General features: G+C 47.2%; 1 protein-coding gene across 5 annotated transcripts in view; it reads left to right on the forward strand.

The window, feature by feature from the left end:
• The window catches only part of Capg (capping actin protein, gelsolin like), a 35,173-nt gene that overhangs the window by 2,422 nt on the left and 9,989 nt on the right, over positions 1 to 22,762 (forward strand). The window contains exons 1-3 of one of the 5 annotated variants that reach the window (XM_076566947.1): positions 10,744 to 10,761; positions 12,245 to 12,298; positions 15,539 to 15,598. The gene's annotated coding sequence lies outside the window, so the exon portion shown is untranslated. Of the gene's footprint in view, positions 1 to 10,056; positions 10,762 to 12,244; positions 12,299 to 15,538; positions 15,599 to 16,296; positions 16,396 to 22,762 lie in introns of those variants that run through there. The other 4 variants (XM_076566948.1, XM_076566943.1, XM_076566945.1 and 1 more) reach the window with 4 other exon arrangements.

Genomic DNA, 22,762 nt, shown 5'->3' on the forward strand with positions numbered 1-22,762 from the left:
TCTGCCCAGTCGGTGGTGGTGCATGCCTTTAATTCCAGCACTCAGGAGGCAGAGGCAGGCGGATGATCTCTGTGAGTTCGAGGCCAGCCTGGTCTACAGAGCGAGTTCCAGGACAGCCAGGGCTACACAGAGAAACTCTGTCTCCAAAACAACAACAAAACCCAAACCACTCCCCCCCCCCCAAAAAAAAAAAACAACCAAACAAACAAAGGTGGGTTCCGAGATGCAACTCAGGTCCTCCTGCTTCCAAAGCCAGTGTTTTCTTGACTGAGGCATCTCTCCAGCCCCATCTGGGGGGAGAGTTCATATTAGAGTTGTTAGATACTGCAGTCTTCCCTGTCAGGCCCTCAGTGAGGAAAGACAGTCCGCACTGTACCTCTGGATTGGAGTCGGGAGAACATCTGTCTACTAAGCTAGGCCTTCATGTCACTGATGAGGAAGAAAGGCTCAGAGAGGGCCACATGTCAGGCTGGGCGTGATGGCTCCTGTTTGTCATCCTAGCACTTGGGAGGCTGAGGCAGGAGGATTGCTGTGAGTCTGAGGTCTGTCTGGGCTACAGTAACAGTCCTCATTTCAAAAGATCAAACAAGGCAAAAGGAGGCTGGAGGGATGCTCAGCGCTTAAGAACACCGGCTGCCCTTGCAGAGGACCCGGGTTTGAGTCCCAGCACCCATGGCAGCTCACAACTGTCTGTAACTCCAATCCTTGGGGACGTGATGCCCTCTTCTGGCCTCCGCAGGCACTGGGTACACATGTGGTGCACAGATATATGTGCATATAAAACACCTATACACATAAAATACAAATTAAAAAAGGAATCTGGAGTGGTGGTACCTAGCTGCAATCCCAGCACTTGGGAGGTCGAAGTAGAAGCATCAAGAGTTCGAGGTCGAGACAGGCCCAGCGGCAGAGACAAGCAGACTCAGGTAGGCCTGCGGCGGGGGCCCGTGGAGGTAGACGGGCCCAGCGGCGGCAGCCGACAGGGATATTCAGACCCGGCGGCAGCTGGCAGAGACTTTCAGGCCCAGCGGCGGCCCACAGAGGTAGACGGACACAGCGGCGGCCCGCTGAGGTAAACGGGCCCGGTGGCAGCGGCCAACAGGGACATTCAGGCCCGGCGGCAGCCGGCAGAGACATTCAGGCCCAGCGGCGGCCCACAGAGGTAGATAGGCCCGGCGGCAGAGACAAGCAGACGCAGGTAGGCCTGCGGCGGCGGCCCGCAGAGGTAGACGGGCCCAGCAACAGCCCGCTGAGGTAGACGTACCCAGCAGCGGCAGCCGACAGGGATATTCAGGCCCGGAGGCAGCCGGCAGAGACATTCAGGCCCAGCGGCGGTCCACAGAGGTAGACAGGCCTGGTGGCAGAGACAAGCAGACGCAGGTAGGCCTGCGGCGGGGACCCGTGGAGGTAGACGGGCCCAGCGGCGGCAGCCGGCAGAGACATTCAGGCCCAGCGGCGGCCCACAGAGGTAGACGGGCCCAGAGGCGGCCCGCTGAGGTAAACGGGCCCGGCGGCAGCGGCTGACAGGGACATTCAGGCCCGGCGGCAGCCGGCAGAGACATTCAGGCCCAGCGGCGGTCCACAGAGGTAGACAGGCCCAGCGGTGGAGACAAGCAGACGCAGGTAGGCCTGTGGCGGCGGCCTGTGGAGGTAGACGGGCCCAGCGGCAGCCCGCTGAGGTAGACGTGCCCGGCGGCAGCGGCCAACAGGGACATTCAGGCCCGGTGGCGGCCCCCAGAGGCAGACAGACCCAGCGGCAGCTGATAGGGACATACAGGCCCGGCGGCGGACCGCAGAGGTAAACAGACCAGGGACGGAGACAAGCAGACGCAGCTTGGAACAGGGACGCCCCTAACCCCAACATCTGGGGAAGAAGCTATCTCCGTGGGTCAGAATCAGAACGAATCTGAACACTCCATCTGAGGACAACCCAGGGCCCAGCTGCTGATCCTGTGAAACCCAACAACTTGGAGGTGTTGGTGAGACTACCCTGCTCAGCTGAAACCCATCTGGGAGAGGATTCAGATGCCTACAGTTTAAAGTCTGAAGAAACAAGATCAGCTGAGGAGTTGACAAATGAACAAAAAGTGACCTGAGAACACAGAAGAAGGCGCTACCCAGACACCAAACCAGATCACCAGAATCATAAGTATATAATTCACCGATCGAAATCAGCTGCCCCTGAAGAAATAGCCCAATAGCACCAATTTAACCAAGAACCACTACTAAACCAAGACTAAAAATTAGAACAAGAGAGGCACTCTCACACACAGACACCACCTGCACCTCACAGAGGAAAAGATGAGTAGATGCCAGTGCAAAAATACAGGCAACAACATAAAGACCTATATGGCAACATCAGAACCTAGTGATTCTACACCTGCAAGACCTAAACATACCATGACAGAAGAAACAGAAGAAATCAACCCTAAAAATGACATTAAGAAGATGATAGAGGCCCTTAAAGAAGAAATAAAACATTCCCTCAATGAGGAAATAAAAACTTTCCTTAAAGAGGAATTGAAAAACTACCTTAAAGAGGAAATAAAAACTTTCCTTAAAGAGGAAATAAAAAACTCCCTTAAAGAGGAAATAAAAACTTCCCTTAAAGAGGAAATGAAAAACTCCATTAAAGAGGAAATAAAAAAATCCCTTAAAGAAATGGAAGAAAAAACGAACAAAAAATGGGAAGAAATCAAAGAAAGCCAAGAAAAAGCAATTAAACAGATGAAAGAAACATTCCAAGATCTGAAAAATGAATTTGAGACAATAAAGAAAACACATGCTGAGGGAATGCTGGAAATAGAAATCCTGACTAAACGAACAGGAACTACAGAAACAAGCATAACCAACCGATTGCAAGAGATGGAACAGAGAATCTCTGACACTGAAGACACGATAGAGAAAATAGATTCGTCAGTCAAAGAAAACAATAAAGACAAAAAAGTCCTAACACAAAACGTCCAGGAAATTTGGGACACCATGAAAAGACCAAACCTAAGAATAATAGGGATAGAAGAAGGAGAAGAATACCAACTCAAAGGCACAGAAAATATATTCAACAAAATCATAGAAGAAAACTTTCCTAACCTAAAGAAAGAAATACCTATGAAGATACAAGAAGCTTACAGAACACCGAATAGGCTGGATCCAAAAAAAAAGTCCCCTCGCCACATAATAATCAAAACACTAAACACACAGAATAAAGAAAAAATATTAAGAGCTGCAAAGGAAAAGGACCAAGTAACATATAAAGGCAAACCCATCAGAATAACACCAGACTACTCAATAGAGACTATGAAAGATAGAAGATCATGGACAAACCTCATGCAGACACTAAGAGACCATGGATGCCAACCCAGACTATTATACCCAGCAAAACTCTTAATCACCATAGGCGGAGTAAACAAAATATTCCAGGATAAAACCAGATTTAATCAATACCTGTCCACAAACCCAGCCCTACAGAAAGCACTAGAAGGGAAAATCCAACCCAAAGAAGCTAAACACATCCATGAAAAATCAAGCAATAGATAATCCTACACCAACATACACCACAGAAGGACAACACAACACAACCAAAAAAATAACAGGAATTAACAATCACTGGTCATTAATATCCATCAATATCAATGGTCTCAACTCACCTATAAAAAGACACAGGCTAACAGAATGGATTAGAAAACAGGACCCATCCATATGCTGCATACAAGAAACACACCTTAACTCCAAAGACAGACACTACCTCCGAGTAAAGGGCTGGGAAAAGGTTTTCCAAGCAAATGGACCTAAGAAACAAGCTGGTGTAGCTATCCTAATATCTAATAAAATAGACTTCAAACTAAAATCAATCAAAAGAGACCAGGATGGACATTACATATTCATCACAGGAAAAATCCACCAAGATGAAGTCTCGATTCTAAACATTTATGCTCCAAATACAAAAGCACCCACATTCATAAAAGAAACACTACTAAAGTTTAAAACGCACATCAAACCCCACACATTAGTAGTGGGAGATTTTAACACACCACTCTCACCAAAAGATAGATCTACCAGACTGAAACTTAACAAAGAAATAAAGGACCTAACAGATGTTATGACTCAAATGGACCTAACAGATATCTACAGAATATTCCATCCTAACACAAAAGAATATACCTTCTTCTCAGCACCCCATGGAACCTTCTCAAAAATTGACCACATGCTTGGACACAAAACAAATCTCAACAGATACAAAAAAATTGGAATAACCTCCTGTATTTTATCAGACCACCATGCCTTAAAGTTAGAACTCAATAACAACAAAAATTATAGAAAACCCACAAACTCATGGAAACTGAATAATACCCACCTGAAACATCAATGGGTCAAGGAAGAAATAAAGACAGAAATTAAAGAATTCCTAGAATTCAATGAAAATGAAAGTACAACATACCCAAACTTATGGGACACTATGAAAGCAGTGCTAAGAGGAAAATTCATAGCTCTAAATGCACACATAAAGAAGATGGAGCAATCCCATACCAATGAATTAACAGCACAACTGAAAGCTCTAGAACAAAAAGAAACAAACTCACCCAGGAGAAATAGACGCCAGGAAATAATCAAATTGAGGGCTGAAATCAACGAAATAGAAAACAAGAGGACAATACAAAAAATCAATGAAACAAAGAGTTGGTTCTTTGAAAAAATCAACAAGATAGACAAACCACTAGCCAAATTAACCAAAAGGCAAAGAGAGAGCACCCAAATTCACAAAATCAGAAATGAAAAGGGAGACATAACAACAGACAATGAGGAAATCCAGAGAATCATCAGATCATACTTCAAAAACCTGTACTCCACAAAAATGGAAAACCAGGAAGAAATGGACAATTTTCTGGATAAATACCAAATACCAAAATTAAATCAAGACCAGATAAACCATTTAAATAGACCAATAACCCCTAAAGAAATAGAAACAGTCATCAAAAGTCTCCCAACTAAAAAAAGCCCAGGACCAGATGGTTTCAGTGCAGAATTCTACCAGACTTTCAAAGAAGAACTAATACCAATCCTCTTCAAAGTGTTCCACACAATAGAAACAGAAGGAACACTACCAAACTCTTTTTATGAGGCTACAATTACCCTGATACCCAAACCACACAAAGATGCAACAAAGAAAGAGAACTACAGACCAATCTCCCTCATGAACATTGATGCAAAAATACTCAACAAAATATTGGCAAACCGAATCCAAGAATACATCAAAACAATCATCCATCACGACCAAGTAGGATTCATCCCAGGGATGCAAGGATGGTTCAACATACGGAAATCAGTCAATGTAATACACCATATAAACAAACTGAAAGAAAAAAACCACATGATCATCTCCCTAGATGCTGAAAAAGCCTTTGACAAAATCCAACACCCCTTCATGATAAAGGTCTTAGAAAGAATAGGAATACAAGGAACATTTCTAAACATAATAAAAGCAATTTATAGCAAGCCAACAGCAAACATCAAATTAAATGGAGAGAAACTCAAAGCGATACCACTAAATTCAGGAACAAGACAAGGCTGTCCACTCTCCCCATATTTATTCAATATAGTACTAGAAGTTCTAGCTAGAGCAATAAGACAACAAAAGGAGATCAAAGGGATACAAATTGGCAAGGAAGAAGTCAAACTTTCACTATTTGCAGATGATATGATAGTATACATAAGTGACCCCAAAAACTCTACCAGGGAACTTCTACAGCTGATAAACTCCTTCAGTAAAGTGGCAGGATACAAGATCAACTCAAAAAAATCAGTAGCCCTCCTATACACAAATGACAAAAGGGCTGAGAAAGAAGTCAGAGAAACATCACCCTTTACAATAGCCACAAATAATATAAAATACCTTGGGATAACACTAACTAAACAAGTGAAAGACCTTTTTGATAAGAACTTTAAATCTCTAAAGAAAGAAATTGAAGAAGATATCAGAAAATGGAAGGATCTCCCATGCTCATGGATAGGTAGGATTAACATAGTAAAAATGGCAATCTTACCAAAAGCAATCTACAGATTCAATGCAATCCCCATCAAAATCCCAACACAATTCTTCACAGACTTGGAAAGAAAAATACTCAACTTTATATGGAAAAACAAAAGAGCCAGGATAGCTAAAAGAATCCTATACGATAAAGCAACCCTTGGAGGCATCACCATCCCGGACCTCAAACTCTACTATAGAGCTATAGTAATAAAAACAGCTTGGTACTGGTATAAAAACCGACATACGGACCAATGGAATCGAATTGAAGATCCTGACATTAATCCATGCACATATGAACACCTGGTTTTTGACAAAGGAGCCAAAACTATACAATGGAACAAAGAAAGTATCTTCAACAAATGGTGCTGGCATAACTGGGTGTCAATATGTAAAAGATTACAAATAGATCCATATCTGTCACCATGCACAAAACTCAAGTCCAAGTGGATCAAAGACCTAAACATAAATCCAGTTACACTAAACTTAATAGAAAAGAAGATAGGAAGCACTCTTGAACGCATTGGCACTGGAGACCATTTCCTAAATAAAACACCGACAGCACAGACCCTGAGCACAACCATTAATAAATGGGACCTCTCAAAACTGAGAAGCTTTTGCAGGGCAAAAGACACAGTCAATAAGACAAAAAGACAGCCAACAGATTGGGAAAAGATCTTCACCAACCCCACATCTGACAGAGGATTGATCTCCACAATATATAAAGAACTCAAGAAACTAGACATCAAAGCACTGAACAGTCCAATTAAAAAATGGGCTAAAGAGCTAAACAGAGCCGGGCGGTGGTGGCGCACGCCTGTAATCCCAGCACTTGGGAGGCAGAGGCAGGCGGATCTCTGTGAGTTCGAGGCCAGCCTGGGCTACAGAGTGAGTTCCAGGAAAGGCGCAAAGATACACAGAGAAACCCTGTCTCGAAAAACAAAACAAAACAAAACAAAAAAAAAAAAAAAAAAAAAAAAAGAGCTAAACAGAGAATTCACAAAACAAGAACTACAAATGGCTGAAAGACATTTAAAGAAATGCTCAACATCCTTAATCATCAGAGAAATGCAAATCAAAACGACTCTGAGATACCATCTTACACCTGTTAGAATGGCTAAGATCAAAAACACCAATGACAACCAATGTTGGAGAGGATGTGGAGCAAAGGGAACACTCCTCCACTGTTGGTGGGAATGTAAACTTGTACAACCACTGTGGAAATCAGTATGGCGGTTTCTCAGAAAATTAGGAATTGAACTACCTCAAGACCCAGCCATCCCACTCTTGGGCATATACCCAAAGAATGCTGATACATACCATAAAGATACATGCTCAGCTATGTTCATAGCAGCACTATTTGTAATAGCCAGAACCTGGAAACAACCTAGATGCCCATCAACGGAAGAATGGATGAAAAAAATGTGGTACATATACACAATGGAGTACTACTCAGCAGAGAAAAACAATGAAAGCATGAAATTTGCAGGCAAATGGATGGAACTAGAAAAAATCATCCTGAGTGAGGTAACCCAAACCCAGAAAGACAGTTATGGTATGTACTCACTCATTGGTGGATTCTAGATATAAAATGAACAATCAGACCACAACCCATAGAACCATAGAGGCTATATATATAGCATGGAGGTCCCTAGGACGACTGTGGCATATAATAAATTTCAGTTTTACTCAATTATTGAAAAAAAATAGCCAAATGAATGGAAACACATGAACTATGAACCAAAGGCTGAGGGGCTCCCAGCTGGATCAGGCCCTTTGAATAGGTGAGACAGTTGATTGGCTTGATCAGTTTGGGAGGCATCTAGGCAGTGGGACCAAGTCCTGTGCTCATTCCATGAGTTGGCTGTTTGAAACCAGGAACTTATGCAGGGACACTTGGCTTAGTCTGGGAGGAAGGGACTGGACCTCCCTGGACTGAGTCTACCAAGTTGATCACAGTCCTCGGGGGAGGACTTGTCCTGGAGGAGGTGGGAATGGAGGGTGGGCTGGGGGTAAGGGGAGGGAGTGGGAGGGGGGAGAATAGGGGAACCCATGGCTGATATGTAAAACTGAATGGTATTGTAAAATAAAAAATATATATCACAAAAAAAAAAAAAAAAAGAAACACAAAAAAAAAGAAACACAAAAAAAAAAAAAAAAAAAAAAAGAGTTCGAGGTCGTTCTCGGCTACATAGAAGAGTTCAAGGCCAACCTGGGTTCTAGGACCCTCTGCTTCAAACATGACAGAAACAGGGGAGTGTGCCCGGGTAAAATACTTGTTGCACAAACATGAAAACATGATTTCGATCCCTAGCAGTCACGTAACAGCCAGCTTAGCAGCCCATGTTTGTAACTCCAGAGCTGTGGGAAGAGGTGGAGACAGCCGTTCCTAGCGGTTTGCTGGCCAGCCAGTCTAGCTGAAACCGAGCTCCAGGTTCTGTAAATACCACGTCTCACGGTACCCCGGCTCAAAACTTAAGGGAGAGACTGGAGAGATGCTCCAGTAGGAGCATTTGTTACTCCGCAGAGGACCTGGGTTCAGTGTCCAGCACCCACATGTTGGCTCATAGCTTCTGTAACTCCAGTTCTAGGGGATCCGATGTCCTCTTCTGACCTCCTCAGGCACCATGTATGTCTGTGCACACATACAGGCAAAACACTCATACACATAAAATAAATAAAATCTAATTTTGAAAAAATAAGTTACAGAGTAATAGAAGATACCTGACATTGACCTTTGGCCTCCATACACACACGCCCACACACCTGCACATCCATGAACATGTATACATGTATAACATACACATAAACACATATACACACAAAGTAAAAATCAAAACATATTCTCCCAAAATATCTAGAGAAGAGACTGTCATCCCAGCACTCAGGAGGCAGAGCCAGGTGGATCTCTGTGAGTTCGAGGCCAGCCTGGACTACAGAGTAAGATCAAGGACAGGCACCAAAACTACACAGAGAAACCCTGTCTCAAAAAAACAAAAAACAACAACAAAATTCCCTTGTTCAGAGAAAAAAAGAAAAAAGAAAAAAAAAAAAAGACCCAACAACAACAAATTAATGCACAAAACAGATCCTAACATGGCTCAGGGGCGCGGTCTCCTAGGTGGAAGTGTCAGGGTTTCTGTCCTTGCTTTACCAGGGAGCAGGCTGTCCCAATGCTTATCAGGTGGGGCAGTTCTGCAACCACAGGAGTTTTGATTTCATCTGTTAAGACATTCAGTAAACTTTGCTTCTTTGAGTGTTGGTTCTGCTTAGCATAGACCCGCCAGAGCTGCATGGTGACGCCAGCCTGTAACCCCAGGATTCTGGAGGAGAGGCAGGAAGATCAGAAGTTCAAGATCATCTACCGATGCATTGGGAGTCTGGGTCAGCCTGAGCTGTATAGGAATTTGTCTCAAATTTTGTAATTTTTTTCAGTGTTATTACTTCCTGAGTGCTATGCTGGGTGCTGACGTTACAGAGGAGACTTGACGTGGTTCCTGGCCCACGTGTGCAAACGGTGTTGTTTGTGAGGGAGGCACACACACACAAAAAAACGGGCCACGGTGACAGAACCTTCTGTGGTGAATGAGTTTGGTGTTTTGGCAGGGATGTGGGTTACATGAGTGTTGCATCTGTCAAAATTAGGAAACTTAAGTGGCGTGTGCCTGTAACTGCAGCCTTTGGGGGGCGGAGGCAGGCTGATCTCCATGGTTTACATAGAATGTTCCAGGCAGACATGTAAGACCTTGTCTCAAAAAAAAAAAAAAAAAAAAAAAAAAAAAGTCCGGCACGGAGCCAGCCATCTGCCAGTGTAGGAAGGTCCTTCTAACCTCAGTGGGATACGATTGCTTGAGTTGCCCAGCTGGCCAGGAACAAAGTCAGGGTGTGCATTCTTTCAAACCCAGTCAGTGGGCCTCAGAGAATCCAATTCTGCTTGGCCTTGGCGAAGCTGCTTCTCAGAAAACAAGGCAGCTTTGTCGACTGAGTCTGTGGGTGGGTTTGTGTGCCATGTTCTGGAGCCGAGGCAGAGACTGTTGTAGACACTGGCTGGTCTGTTTGGCTGTGAGTTAGAGAAGGCGAGAGAGCTGTCTTGATGCAGGTCGGGCCAGCTACAATCCTGGTACCCCTCTAAGCCTCCTGAGAATTCATCTAAGTGAAGATGGAGGATCATTTGGTGTGGGGGGATAATTACATGTATTTATTTCCTTGTGTGTGTGTGTGTGTGTGTGTGTGTCTGATCCTCCAAGTGCTGGGATTACAAGCACGTACTACCACGCCCGCCCGGTGTTTGTGGTGCTGGGGGTCAGATCCAAGGCTCCCTGCAGGCTAAGCGAGCCCCCCATCAGCTGAGCTGATCCCTGGTCTGCAGCGGCGATCACATTGAAGGCACCAAGTACTAAGTGGGTGCTCCAGAGAACCGCGGAGGAGATGGGAACCCTCATGGAGACCAGGGACCTATGGGTTGAATGGGAAGCGAAAGCTGCCCTCCTCGGCCTCAGTTTTCCCCAAGTATGCTGAACCTCAGCTTTCCTGGCCCTGGGGTCCCTACCAGACCGCCCCCCCCCAGTGCTAGGTCTGTAGGGACTCATTTGCTGGAAGGGAAGCGCCCCCGGCCCAAGATCGCTCCAGTCAGCTCCAGCCACTTAGCCCTACCCGGTGACTCACTTCTCCCAGGGGGGTGGAGGCGTGGTCGCCAGCAAAACGACTTTGTCCATTCAGAGCCACCAAACCCCTCGGTAAGTAAGCGGCGCTCTCGGGGATCTGTTCTCCGCGGCCCGAAGCTCCTGCTTTGGGGTCCAGAGGGGCTCTGTGGGTCCCGGGGCGCCCGGCTACCTATCACCTCCACACCTTCCTTAGGGGCGAAAGCTCTGCTGGATTTCCAGACTGGGCGGGTGGAGCCGGCAAAGCACTGTCCATCCGTGTGGGACAAACTTGAAGCAGGGAATTGGGGGGTAGGGCGGAACAGAAGTGGGGTGGGGGTGAGGGTGGGGGTACCAAGCTGCGTTTTAAAAAGAACAAATTCCTTGTTTTTCTGTTATAACTTTTTTGTTTTTTGAAACGGTGTCTCCTGTAGCCCAGACTTCCTTAAACTCCCATAAAGCCACAAAGATGACGTCAAACCTCCGATTCTCTTGTAATCTTCCAAGTGCTGGGATTACGGGTGTGAACCACCACACTTCAATTAACCACACTCAGCAAGTCTTTCTTGCGACGTCATTAAGTTATGTGTACTCTGAGTGTGGGTTTGTGCGTCCAAGTTAGAAGGGCAGCGGATCCCTTGGAGCTGCAGTTACGGTGCTTGTGGGTGCTGGGAACTGAAATCGGATCCTCTTGGAAGGGTTGTGAGCACCCTTAACCACTGGGCCACAGCTCCAGCCCCAGCAACTTACTTTCTTTGTTTTTCTTTTTCTTTTTCTTTTTCTTTTTCTTTTTCTTTTTCTTTTTCTTTCTTTCTTTCTTTCTTTCTTTCTTTCTTTCTTTCTTTCTTTCTTTCTTTCTTTCTTTCTTTCTTTCCTTCCTTCCTTCTCTCTCTCTCTGTCTTTTCCTTCCTTCCTTCCTTCCTTCCTTCCTTCCTTTTTTCCTTTTTAAATACATTTTTCTTCCTGTGGTGAAAAGAACCTCTTAGCTCCAGCGTAGTGAGCAGTGATTTTCATTCATCTTTGTGGCCTGGTGTGTACATAGGGTCTCAGTCTAAGAGCCAGCTAGGTTCTGCACTAGGGCCACAGAGACCCATAGATCTGGGCATTCCCTGGGCGAATTGGTGGGAGCCGGAGAGGATCCCTGTCTTAGCTTTCTCTCCCCAGTGCCCTCCCACTCAGCTTGGGAAGGGATGGAAATTGCTACAGTGGGTGCTGGCCACTTTTACTGCCCCTCCCCCCCCCGTAAATCATGTCAGCAGTGTTTACAGTCACTGTTGACATGAATGGCAGACTAAAAAAGAGGGTCCATGAGGTGGCTCAGCTGAACGAAGATGCTTGTCCCCAAGCCTGAAGCCCTGAATCTGATTCCCAGGACCCCCCTGACAGGAGAGAACCAGCTCCCATAATGTATCCTCTCAAGGCATAATATATACATGCCACCTCCCAAACAAACAAACAAACAAACAAATAAATAAATGTAATTTAAAAAAAGAGTCCAGATTTAGTGAAATTCAATATTTGCTCATTAACTGTAGCATCTTGTTTAACCTTCACTTTTATTTGTGTGCCCACTTTACAGATTGGACACAAGGAGGCTCCAAGAAGTTGGATCTGACCTGCAGAAGTACTACTGGTAAGTTGTAAAGTGTGACACACACACACACACACACACACACACACACACACACACACACACACGCTTGTATGTTTTTCATCTTCCGGCCTCTACCTCCAAGTGCTGGGGCTGTAGGCATGTCTCACTGCTCCAGCTTCTGGAGTCGGATCTTTCTTTCCACCGTGTGGGTCCTGGGAATCAGACCCAGGTCTTCAGGCTTGGTGGCGAGTGTCTCTCCCAGCTGAGCAGTCTCCCTGGTCTTTATCCCATGCTATGATCCATCTCAGGGCTTTATGGACACTGTGTGAACACTCTGCTAACTGAGCTGTATCTCCAGTCCTCAAGGCACACTCCTAACCTTTCTGCCAGGGTCTCTGCCCTGCCTGTGGTTCCGGGATCTCATCTCAGACTACCCTGTTTTTAACGCTGTCATCTGGTCATGGAGACCCTGGGTGCCAACTATAACCTGTGTTCTTTTTTTAACTATTATTTATTTTTGTGTGTATGGGTATTTTATCTGTGTGTCTGTAAACAGTTGTGGGTGCCTGGTGCTTGAGGTGACCGGAAGAGTGCATCCCCTGAGACTGGAGTTGTAGATAGTTGTGAGCCTCCATGTGGGTGCTGGGAATGGAACCTTGCTGCAGGCCGCAGGAATATATCACAAGAACTCAGCTGGTTATGACAAAGTCACTACCTGGAGGGATCAGGGAATTCCTCCAGAGGAAGCCAAATCCCAAGGAGTTTTTGGTGTTACTTGGCTTGTTATATATCAGCTGTATTCTGTTATGAAAATCATGTGTGCCTTCATAGTTTTTCCAATTGACTTTCCCCTAAAAAGGACTAACAGTGTAGACTGATCACTCTGGACATACACATTCCAGGTATTTGGAGAACAGCCTCAGGAAAGGCTTTCTCTGGAATCAGATATCTACCTTAGCCACTTTCAAGGACTACAGGAAACACCACCCAGGTGGGCGCCCAACTTCCGAGGATTAACAATGATAACAGGCCACATGCAAGTCTCCTGACTTATGGTAAATTCCACAAGGAGACACCACCTAGGTCAGGTGGACGTTAAGTAATAGCTTTACACAATTTAGCTCGGACCCTCCCTTTATATACCGGGACTTCCAGGGCACAGGACGGAGAAGAGAAAAGAGAATGGAAGAACTAGATGGGTAAGAACTTGAGAGGAATGAACTGAGATGGGGAAGAACTAGATTGAAGGGCTAAAAGAGAGGACTAGAGGAACAAGATAAAAGATGAGGAAGAGCCAGATGGGAAAGAATAAGACGAGGAAGAGCCAGATAAGAGAGAAGGAGACAGGAGAGGAGCTGATAGGGGAAAGAACTAGATAGATGAGAACCTAGAAGGGACAGAACTAGATGAAGGAATTAAGATAGAACCTAGAGGGGGCAGTAGATAAATATAGAGAGAGATCAGGCAAGAAAGGAGCTAGGCATGAGAACAGAACTGAAGCTGTGTATAAAGGATGTTATGCCAGAGGAATTAAAACAAGTGGATGATAGAGCTCGATGTGCTCAGATTCTATTTCCTGAAAATAGTTCTCGCCATTAGTAGTTCTCTCTCCTGAGCCCCTGGGACGTATAATATTGAGGCTGGTTCCTCTAATATTATACAAGAGAACCTGAGTCCTCTTAACCACGGAGCCACCTCTCCAGCCCCCATTCTGTCCTTTTACTATAGGCTCTGGGGACTGAACTCTGGTCATCAGCAAGTGCTTGTACCCACTGAACCACTCCTCAGACGCCATTTAAAGTCCTGAGAAAACGTTTCATTCTTGTTCGGGTGGTATTTGTCACACAGAAGCCACGCATCTGGATGGCATAGTGGTGCACACCTGTAATCCCAGTACTCAGAAGATGGAGAGATGGAGGCAGGAGGATCCCAAGTTGGAGGCCAGCTTTGGCTAGGTATTGAGGCTCTGTCTCAAACAAACAAGCAAATACCAACTCCCCACATCCACTCAGTACTGTTTTCTCCAGGCTTCCCGCTAGCAGCCCTACGTTAGATTGGTCTGGTGGTCGGATACTTGGGAAGGCCTGCTTCTGGTCCTGTTGTATGACCAAGGCCAGAGCCTTGACTCTGAATGCTGAGTCCTACCTGGAACTGGTTGTTGACCAGCTCTCTTCCAGGACAGGCCTGCCAGAGTCCCTGGGCACTGAGCCACCCAAGTGTGGCTGCCCACTGGGTGCTTACTCTCCAGGACGTCACACAGACTCTGCTCTTCCTTCCTCTAGGGCAAACGGTTCTCAACCTGTGGGTCACAACCTCTTTGACAAACTTATCTCCAAAAAATATTTACATTACGATTCATAACAGTAGTAAAATTACAGTTATGATGTAACAGCAAAAATAATTTTATGGCCAGGCGGTGGTGGTGCACACCTTTAATCCCAGCACTTGGGAGGCAGAGACAGGCGAATCTCTGAGTTCAAGGCCAGCCTAGTCTACAGAGCGAGATCCAGGACAGGCACCAAAACTACAAAGAGAAACCCTGTCTTGAAAACAAACAAACAAACAAACAAAAAAATGGTGTGTGTGTGTGACCACAGCATGAGGAGCTGTATTAAAGGACTGAAGTATTAGGAAGGTTGAGAACCACTGCTCTAGAGACTCAAAAGGGAATCACAGCCTCCTTGGCTCAGCTTCCTGCTTCCTATGTGACTTTGGGCTGTGCCCCAGGGTCCTTCATGGAGCCAGCAAATTAGACCCGCCTGAGTATGACTATCTTTCCGTGACTGGGTGAAAGGAGAGATGGTTGCCTTGGATACAGCCTGAAACCCTACCCCTCTGTTTCTTTTTTCTTTGAGGCATGGTTTTGTGCTATGATTCTGGCTGGCTTGATCATGCTTATTTGCTTCTTTGTTTAAGGAGGTCCACAGGGATTCCAGGGTCTTATATACCCTGGGCTAGCTTTGAACTCTCTCTTTTTTAATTAATTAATTAATTAATTTATTTATTTATTTATTATATATAGTGTTCTGTCTGCATGTATGCCTGCAAGCCAGAAGAGGGCACCAGATCTTATTGTAGATGGTTGTGAGCCACCATGTGGTTGCTGGGAATTGAACTCAGGACCTCTGGAACAGCAGCCAGTGCTCTTGACCTCTAGCCTGGCTTTGAACTCTCTATGTAGCCAAACTTCTGATTCTCCAGTCTCACAATGCTGGTTTTACAGGTGTGTGCCACCACATCCGCTGGCTGGCCATGCTAATTTCTATTGATGTCTCCTAGATCTCCAGTGCCCAGACTGTGTGACCATGGACATCTGGTAAATGAGCAGCAGACTGAGGGGTAGTGTATGTTTTCATTATTTATTTATGTATTTTGGTTTCTCGAGGCAGGGTTTTTCTGTGTAGTCCTGGCTGTCCTGGACCTCAACTCGTAGTTTTGGCTGGTCTTGAACTCAGAGATCCACCTTCTTTGCCTCCTGAATGCTGGGATCAAAGACGTGAGCCACCCGACCAGTTGAGGGGTAGTCTTTGAGTATTTTGGGCATTTTCGAGATGTTTTTAAATGTGTCAAGGTACCTGGTCTGATACTTTGGTCCAGGGAATCCTAGTGCTCAGGAAGCAGAGACAGGAGGGTTGTCAGAAATTTGAGGCCAACCTGGGCTACATATTGAGTTTCCTAATAGCCTGGGCTCCAAAGTAAGACTGTCTCAGTAACAAACAAACAGATAGACACACAGACAACAAACAAACAAACAGCTGGGCATGGTGGTGCACACCTGTAATCCCAGCACTCAGGAGACAGGAGAACCAGTTCAAGGTCAGCTTGAGCTGCATGGTAATTTAGAGGCTAGCCTTGGCTACATCTCCAAACCAAACAAAATATCAAAATGAAAACACACACACCCCGAAACCGACCAGTCCCCAAACCACTCTCTTGGAACTTCGCTTCAAAAATAGAAAATAAATAAATAAAAATCACATGTACTCAGGGTGATGAGACTAATTAGTCAGGGGGAGGAGGGAAAAGAAGTACAGAGCCAGTGACCCAACCCAGGAAATGTGACTAAGCAACCACAGCAGCGGGTGCAGCTTCTGTCTGGGCAGTGGACCGGGCTTTCCTCGCCTGCGCGCAGACTGGTGAGTGGAACCGGGGCTTTCCTCGTTGGTCGGACTTGAAAATGTTCAGAACCTGCCTTGCCTGAGGCCACAGTGATGAGACGGTGGTGGACCCTAGCCCCCCAGTAGCTGAGGAACAGCTTTGGCTTGTTCTCCTGAGTCCTTGGAGACCTCAGAGCACTGAGCCTTCCCTTGGGTGGGGCGCGTGGGTGGGACAACCCAGTGGAGAAGAGGGAAGTGAGAAGCTCGGGTGGAGGGGCCGGAGAAGAGTTTGAGAAGAACAAGCCTGTGGAGAGGTCAGCGTGGGTGGGGCGTCTACAGATGGGCTAGCTGGACCCTCTTGGGTGGATAGGCAGGGCTGGCTGCTAGGGTCTGGGAACAGTCAGGAATGATGTCCCCAGGCATAAGTCAGGCTTGGATCATTATCTGATGCAGTTCTGTAGCTGCAGAGGCTGGGATGTGTTCCAGCTGCTGGGATGTGTTCCAGCTGCAGGGGAGGAGCCAGGAGGTCTGGGCTCATCCTGGTCTGTGGGAGGTGCTGTCAGACCTAAGAGATCCCCAAAGGCCTGTCAGGAGGTGAATTCAGATCTGGCAGTGCCTGTCCCCAAGACAGTACTGTCCAGGGTTGGGGATTTAGAGCTCTTGCCTAACAAGCGCAAGGCCCTGGGTTCGGTCCTTAGCTCCGGGGTGGGGGTGGGGGGCGGGGATAGTACTGTCCTAGGTCTAGACAACTGGACTGGAGGGCCTTGGGAAGAAGCAAGGTGGGTCCAGCTACTTGAGGGACATTCAGACAGCCCCCAGCCCAGGGTCATCTGGGGAACGGTATGGGGAAAGATGAAGGTAGAATCGGAGATGTGGGAGTGGGATGTGCTTTGGTGTGTGGGGAAAGAGCATTGTCCTGGGTGTCCAGAGCTACTGCCCTCCCGACTTCTAAGGAGCGTGGGCCACAGTCCAGAAAGTCCCGTGCTTTCTCAAATGGACAGGTCACTCCCTCCCTGGGACTGGTGCTGTTTCAGTTCACAGTTAATGGCACAGATGGGGACCCTGAGGGGAAGTGACCTGTTGAGAATCAGAGTCCAAGGGGGACAAAAGTGGCCCTGGTTTTCCTCAGTGCTGGGTCACTGGTGCACAATTAGGTCACTGATAGGGTCAAGCATATTGAAGGTAGGAGTAATCCCCAGTGTGTCCTTAAAGATACTCGAAGGGCCAGGATTAGCCAGCAGGGCACACATCCTCTCCCACCACCCAGGACAGTCTAATGGGTCCCTTTGCCCTCTGCCTTTCTGCCTTAGGCGGCTCCAGGCAGTGGCCCAATGTTGAGATCCTAGGCTATCCCTCTGGTTTTATCTAGTGCCCCCAATGTTGAGATCCTAGGCTATCCCTCTGATTTTATCTAGTCCAGTAACAGGCTCAGCAAATCAAGGCAATTGAACACATTCTTTGGACAGGATCAAGTGTGCAAAGGTCCTTAGGCAAACTACTTCCTGCTCCAAAGGTGCTTTATAGACTCAGGGGGAGAGCCAGTCCCTAAAACTCATCACGCTGTGGCGTAGTGCCAGAAAAGGAGTCTTCAATAGAGGTGACCAGCTATGGTGTAGCTCAGTGGTCCAGCGTTTTCTAGCTGTGCCCCATGGCCTTGGGTTTGGTTCCCAGCGTTCCTGCCACTCCCAAAGGAAGATATAAAAGAGGCTGCCTGTGAAGTGGTGAGTTCCCCACCACCAGAAGCATTCAGGACAAGGACAACGAAGGGTGCCCTAGGAGAGGTGTCTGTACTATGTGCCATGAGGTCTATCTAAGCACTAACGCTCCCTCTAATGCTGGCCTGTGATTATGTGACCGTCTTGCATGGCGGAAGTTGGTCTGTGGTTTCATTGGCTGTGATGGCTCCCCACTTCCCTGAGCCCTCTAGCTAGGCCACAAGGCAGACTGTTCTTCAGTTTTTGCCTCCCCTCCTGCAGCCTGCCCAGTGCTGAGCCCCAGCACAGATCTCGGATGAATGGAAGTGAACAGACTGTCATGGATGCTTGAGGGATGGGGTATCAGGTGTGCCCCTGCTGTTGTTGGCACGGGAAGAAGGCGGGGTGTGCTCTAAGCCTGAGGGGCTGGGAAAGCTCCCGCAGGAGCTAAGGTGCCGGATCATGCCTCAGATACCCAGGGTTGATGCGTGCCCACAGGGATGCAGGGCTGAGACACAAGCACGAGGAAGCTTGAGGAGCCATGGGACCGAGTCAAAGGTCTGCAAGCAGGACACAGGAATGGAAGGCTGTTTGCTGGGGAACACAAGGCAGGACCAGGAGCTGATAAGGGGCAGTGGGAGCTGATGGGGGGGGGGCTTCTCTCACTGCCACCCAGCCTCCACCCATGCAGGCTGCCCCAGTTACCCCAGTGTCCCCCATGCACCCCACTTCCCTACCCTTGGGAGTGGGAATTGAACTCAGAACCTCTGTATGCTAGGCAAGCGCTGTACCACGGAGCTGTACCCCAGCCCTTTCTTTAAGTTTTGTCTTGAGATTGGCCTCATTATGTTGCTCAGGCGGGCCTTGAACACACTCAGTATTGTCTGGTCTTAAACTTCTAATACGTCTGCCTCAGTTTACCAACTAGTTGGAATTCTAGGCTTGTACCAGCCTGCCTAGCTTTGTCGGGAGGTTGTTGGTTTTTGTTGTTGTTGTTGTTTGTTTGTTTTATTTTGTCTTTTCAAGACAAGGTTTCTCTGTGTAGCAGAGCTGGTTGGTCTGGAACTCTCTCTGTAGAGCAGGCTGGGCTTGAACTCACAGAGATCTGCCTGCCTCTGTCTTCTGCGTTGGTCTAAGGCGTGCGCCACCACACCTGCCTGTCAGGAGTTTTAAAAGCCTTCCTCTCCTTTGAAGCGCTCCTGCAGCAGGTGTTAAATTATGTTCTTCTCATAGACCTCACACACTAGGAAGATAAGATCACTTTGAACATCTATTCAAAACACTTGCAGATTGTGGAGGCAGAGTCTCCTGGCCTATTCACTGATGCTGTTAAAGAAAAACTCAGGGGCTGGGGATGTAGCTGCTGGTAGCATGCCACCTAACATGCACACAGACCTGGGTTCGATCCCTAGTTCTGCATAAACCGAGCCTGGTAGTAGTACATGCTGGTGATCCAGTAATGCAATTAAATCACTACCAATTCCCAGAAATAGCTTAATGATTATAGGAATTTATTGGGGGATTAACTCACAATACAGAAAATAGGGATTGAGGTACGGTCCAACGCTGCTTTCCGAAGAGTTCTGCCCTGATCCACACCAGCATCCAAGACCACGAGATAGTGAAGAGAGCAAGCACTCATATATCATCCCAGGTCTTAAGGGGGTCCTCGTTACCTGCTGCCTCACTAGGGGCGGTGCTTCAGGGCACTGACAACCACCCCTACCATCCAGCACTGGGGAGGTGGAGGCAGGAGGATCAGAAGTTCAAGGTCACCCTTGGCTACCTAGTGAATTCAAGACCAGATTGACCTACAAGAGACCCTATCCTAAAAGAAAAAAGGAAAAAACTTGTTCCCTGATACTCGATACTGTAAGGAAGGCTTTAACGGGACTGTCACTGTAAGTACAGGGACCACAGCACCAAGGCCTCGCAGTGTGGGAGAAAGACTAGTCTCAACACACACTGAATGTGAGCAAACAGGACTTTCACAGTCGAGGAGCTAGGCAAGGGTCAGTGCATGGAAAATCACTGAAAGGAAGCGCCAGCGGGGAGGGAGGTCCTGTCTAACTTACCTAACAGGATTCTTGTGGAGACAGCCTGGATGATCAGACACCATGGGGGGGGGGGGGCGCAGGTTGAGGAACCAGATCTAGATAAAGGATTATGGGATATGGATTATGGGGACTTTGCAGCTAAACTGATGTTTCAGGGATCTCTGGCAGACACTGGATTTTGCAAGGAAGGCCTAGAAGGTTCAGATGGAGTAATGGAGTTTAGCCAGAGTCTTTGCACTGTGTAAGGTGCCTGGTTATTTTTTTACATTTATTATTTATCTGTGTGTATATGTATGTGTGCATGTGCCCTGGCATGCATGCCAGAGGTCAGAGGAGGACCCTAGGAAGCTGCTGCTCTCTTCCATCCTGTGGTTCCTGCGGATGGAACTAAAGACATTAGACTTGTCAGCAAGCACCTTTACCACTGAGCCATCCTGCCAGTCCTGAGGAGGTGGTTGTAATGAACATCTAGGATGGTGAAGGAGCAGACAGCCGAACCGACCCCCTCATCAGAACCCGGCAGTGACTTGGAGTGGAGAGCACTTGATTGAGTTACCGCCCAGTTTCTCATTTTGGTAACACAGAACTAAAACCAATGATGTTGTGGGCTCTTGTCTATCTCATTCCTGAGCTTGGGTTTGTGGCAGACACATTGGTTCCTACTGACTCACAGGCTGGGCTGCCCACAGCAGGGGATGTGGTCACACCCCACGGAGTATGGGGGAAGTGTCACGATGAAAAAAAATGCCTTCCTCTGTTTGGGAGGTTGATAACGAAAAGGACAGTGGTAACTCCGCTGGCAATTCACATCTCCTAAGCAGACTCTGCCTCCTAAGCCGACTCAACCCTCACCGCTGACCCAGCCACCCTTCAGAGAGTCTCTTCCTCCCTCCAGGCTGCACGGCCTGCTTGCTACCCTCGCCCTCCTTGTCCCACAGGGCACCTCTTCCAACAACCTACCAGGTGGAAGCATGCACTGAATTAAGTGCTGGTGACACATGCCCTCTTCTTTTAAAAGCCTTCAAACCAACCAACAAACAAACCGAAAACCTTAGGCCTGAGACGTGGCTCAGTGGGTGGGGGGCACTTGCTGCCAGGGCTGACGGCCTGAGTCTGATCCCCAGAACTCACATGGTGGGAGGGAAAGCCAATTCTTTGGTCACACTTGTTTACTTACGTAGTGTGTGTACACGTACACTCGAGCACCCATGTGCATGGCCACAGTATATACGTGGAGGTCAAAAAAGAAACCAGCCACTGATGAGAACAAATAAAAGGGCGGGTGAAGTTGTTATGACTGTACTTTTCTGAAATTAAAAAAAGATGGTATATTAACAACAACAACTTGCCTTTTGCATTCTCCCTATACTACAATTTCTTTTGTCCAAGAAATATTTTCTCTACTCACTTACCAAACAAAGATGGCGTTCATCATTCTGGAACTGGAAGATGCTGGGAACCTAGAAAGGCTAGCTAACGCCGAGGATGAGTACACTTCTCCTGGGAGAGAGTTGCCTAGGAGGGATAAAGTCCCAAGCAGGTTTTGTTTTTAGTAGATTTAAAGAGTAAAAACTCTGCTTAAGGGCCTCCCCCTTACACGCACACACTTCTCTCTCCTTCTCCCTGGCTGGCTTGGAACCCACTATGTAGACCAGGCTGGCCTTGAATTTAGGGAGATCCACCTGCCTCTGCTGAGTGCTGGGATTAAAGCTGTTCCACCTCGTCCAGATCGCTCTCCTTTCTCACAGGGTCCCATGGATCCCAAGCTGACCTCACATACTTTGAGAATGATCTTGAACTGTTGCCTCCACCCCTCCCTCCACGTGCTGGGGTTACAGTTTATAAACTGTATCACGCCCACTTTATAAACTGCTGGGGATTGAACCCAGGACTTCATGCTAGGCAAGTACTCTGTCAGTGAAGCCTCATCTCCAGTCCTTCTTTCTCTATTGTTTCTCTATTTCTTTAGATGTTAGATTAACAAATACAATTCTTGTTGGTCTGAGTCTATCTGTATGCATTTGTGCATGGTGTAAACGTGGAGGTCAGAGGGCAGCCTCTGGGCGTCTGTTTCCTCCTCTGCCTTCACTTGGATTCTGAGATCAAACTCAGTTCATCAGACTTGTGCACCAGTGCCTTACCCGCGGGGCTGTGAAAGCACGATCCTAATTATTCTTAAATATAAAAACGAGGAGTCAGATATCGAGAGTGAAAGCTGAAAAATCAGAGAAGCAGAGCAGCAGCCACCAGACTTACCTCTGCGAAACCTCAGATTGAACGGGGGATCCTGTGTCAAGTGGGGCCGAGACCCTGTCTCCACCTTCTTTATATTCCTGTCTCCACCTCCCTAGTGCTGAGATTAAAGATGTGCACCACCACTACCCACCACCACCCTCCCACCCTACCCCCCACCCCGGCTCTGTTTCTCTTTTAGACTGGTTCAATCTCATGTAGCCCAGGGCAGCCTTGAACTACTGACCTTCCCGCTTCCTCCTCCCAAGTGCTGGGATTAAAGGTGTGTGCCACCACTGCCTGGCCTCTATGGCTAACTAGTGGCTAGCTCCGCCCTCTGATCTCCAGGCAAGTTTTATCTGTCAGAACACAAACAAAATATCACAGAACACACTGTGTCCCAGGCCCCCCCTTATTTTTCCT

Source organism: Peromyscus maniculatus, chromosome 3 (genome assembly GCF_049852395.1).
Source record: "Peromyscus maniculatus bairdii isolate BWxNUB_F1_BW_parent chromosome 3, HU_Pman_BW_mat_3.1, whole genome shotgun sequence".
NCBI lineage: Eukaryota > Metazoa > Chordata > Mammalia > Rodentia > Cricetidae > Peromyscus > Peromyscus maniculatus.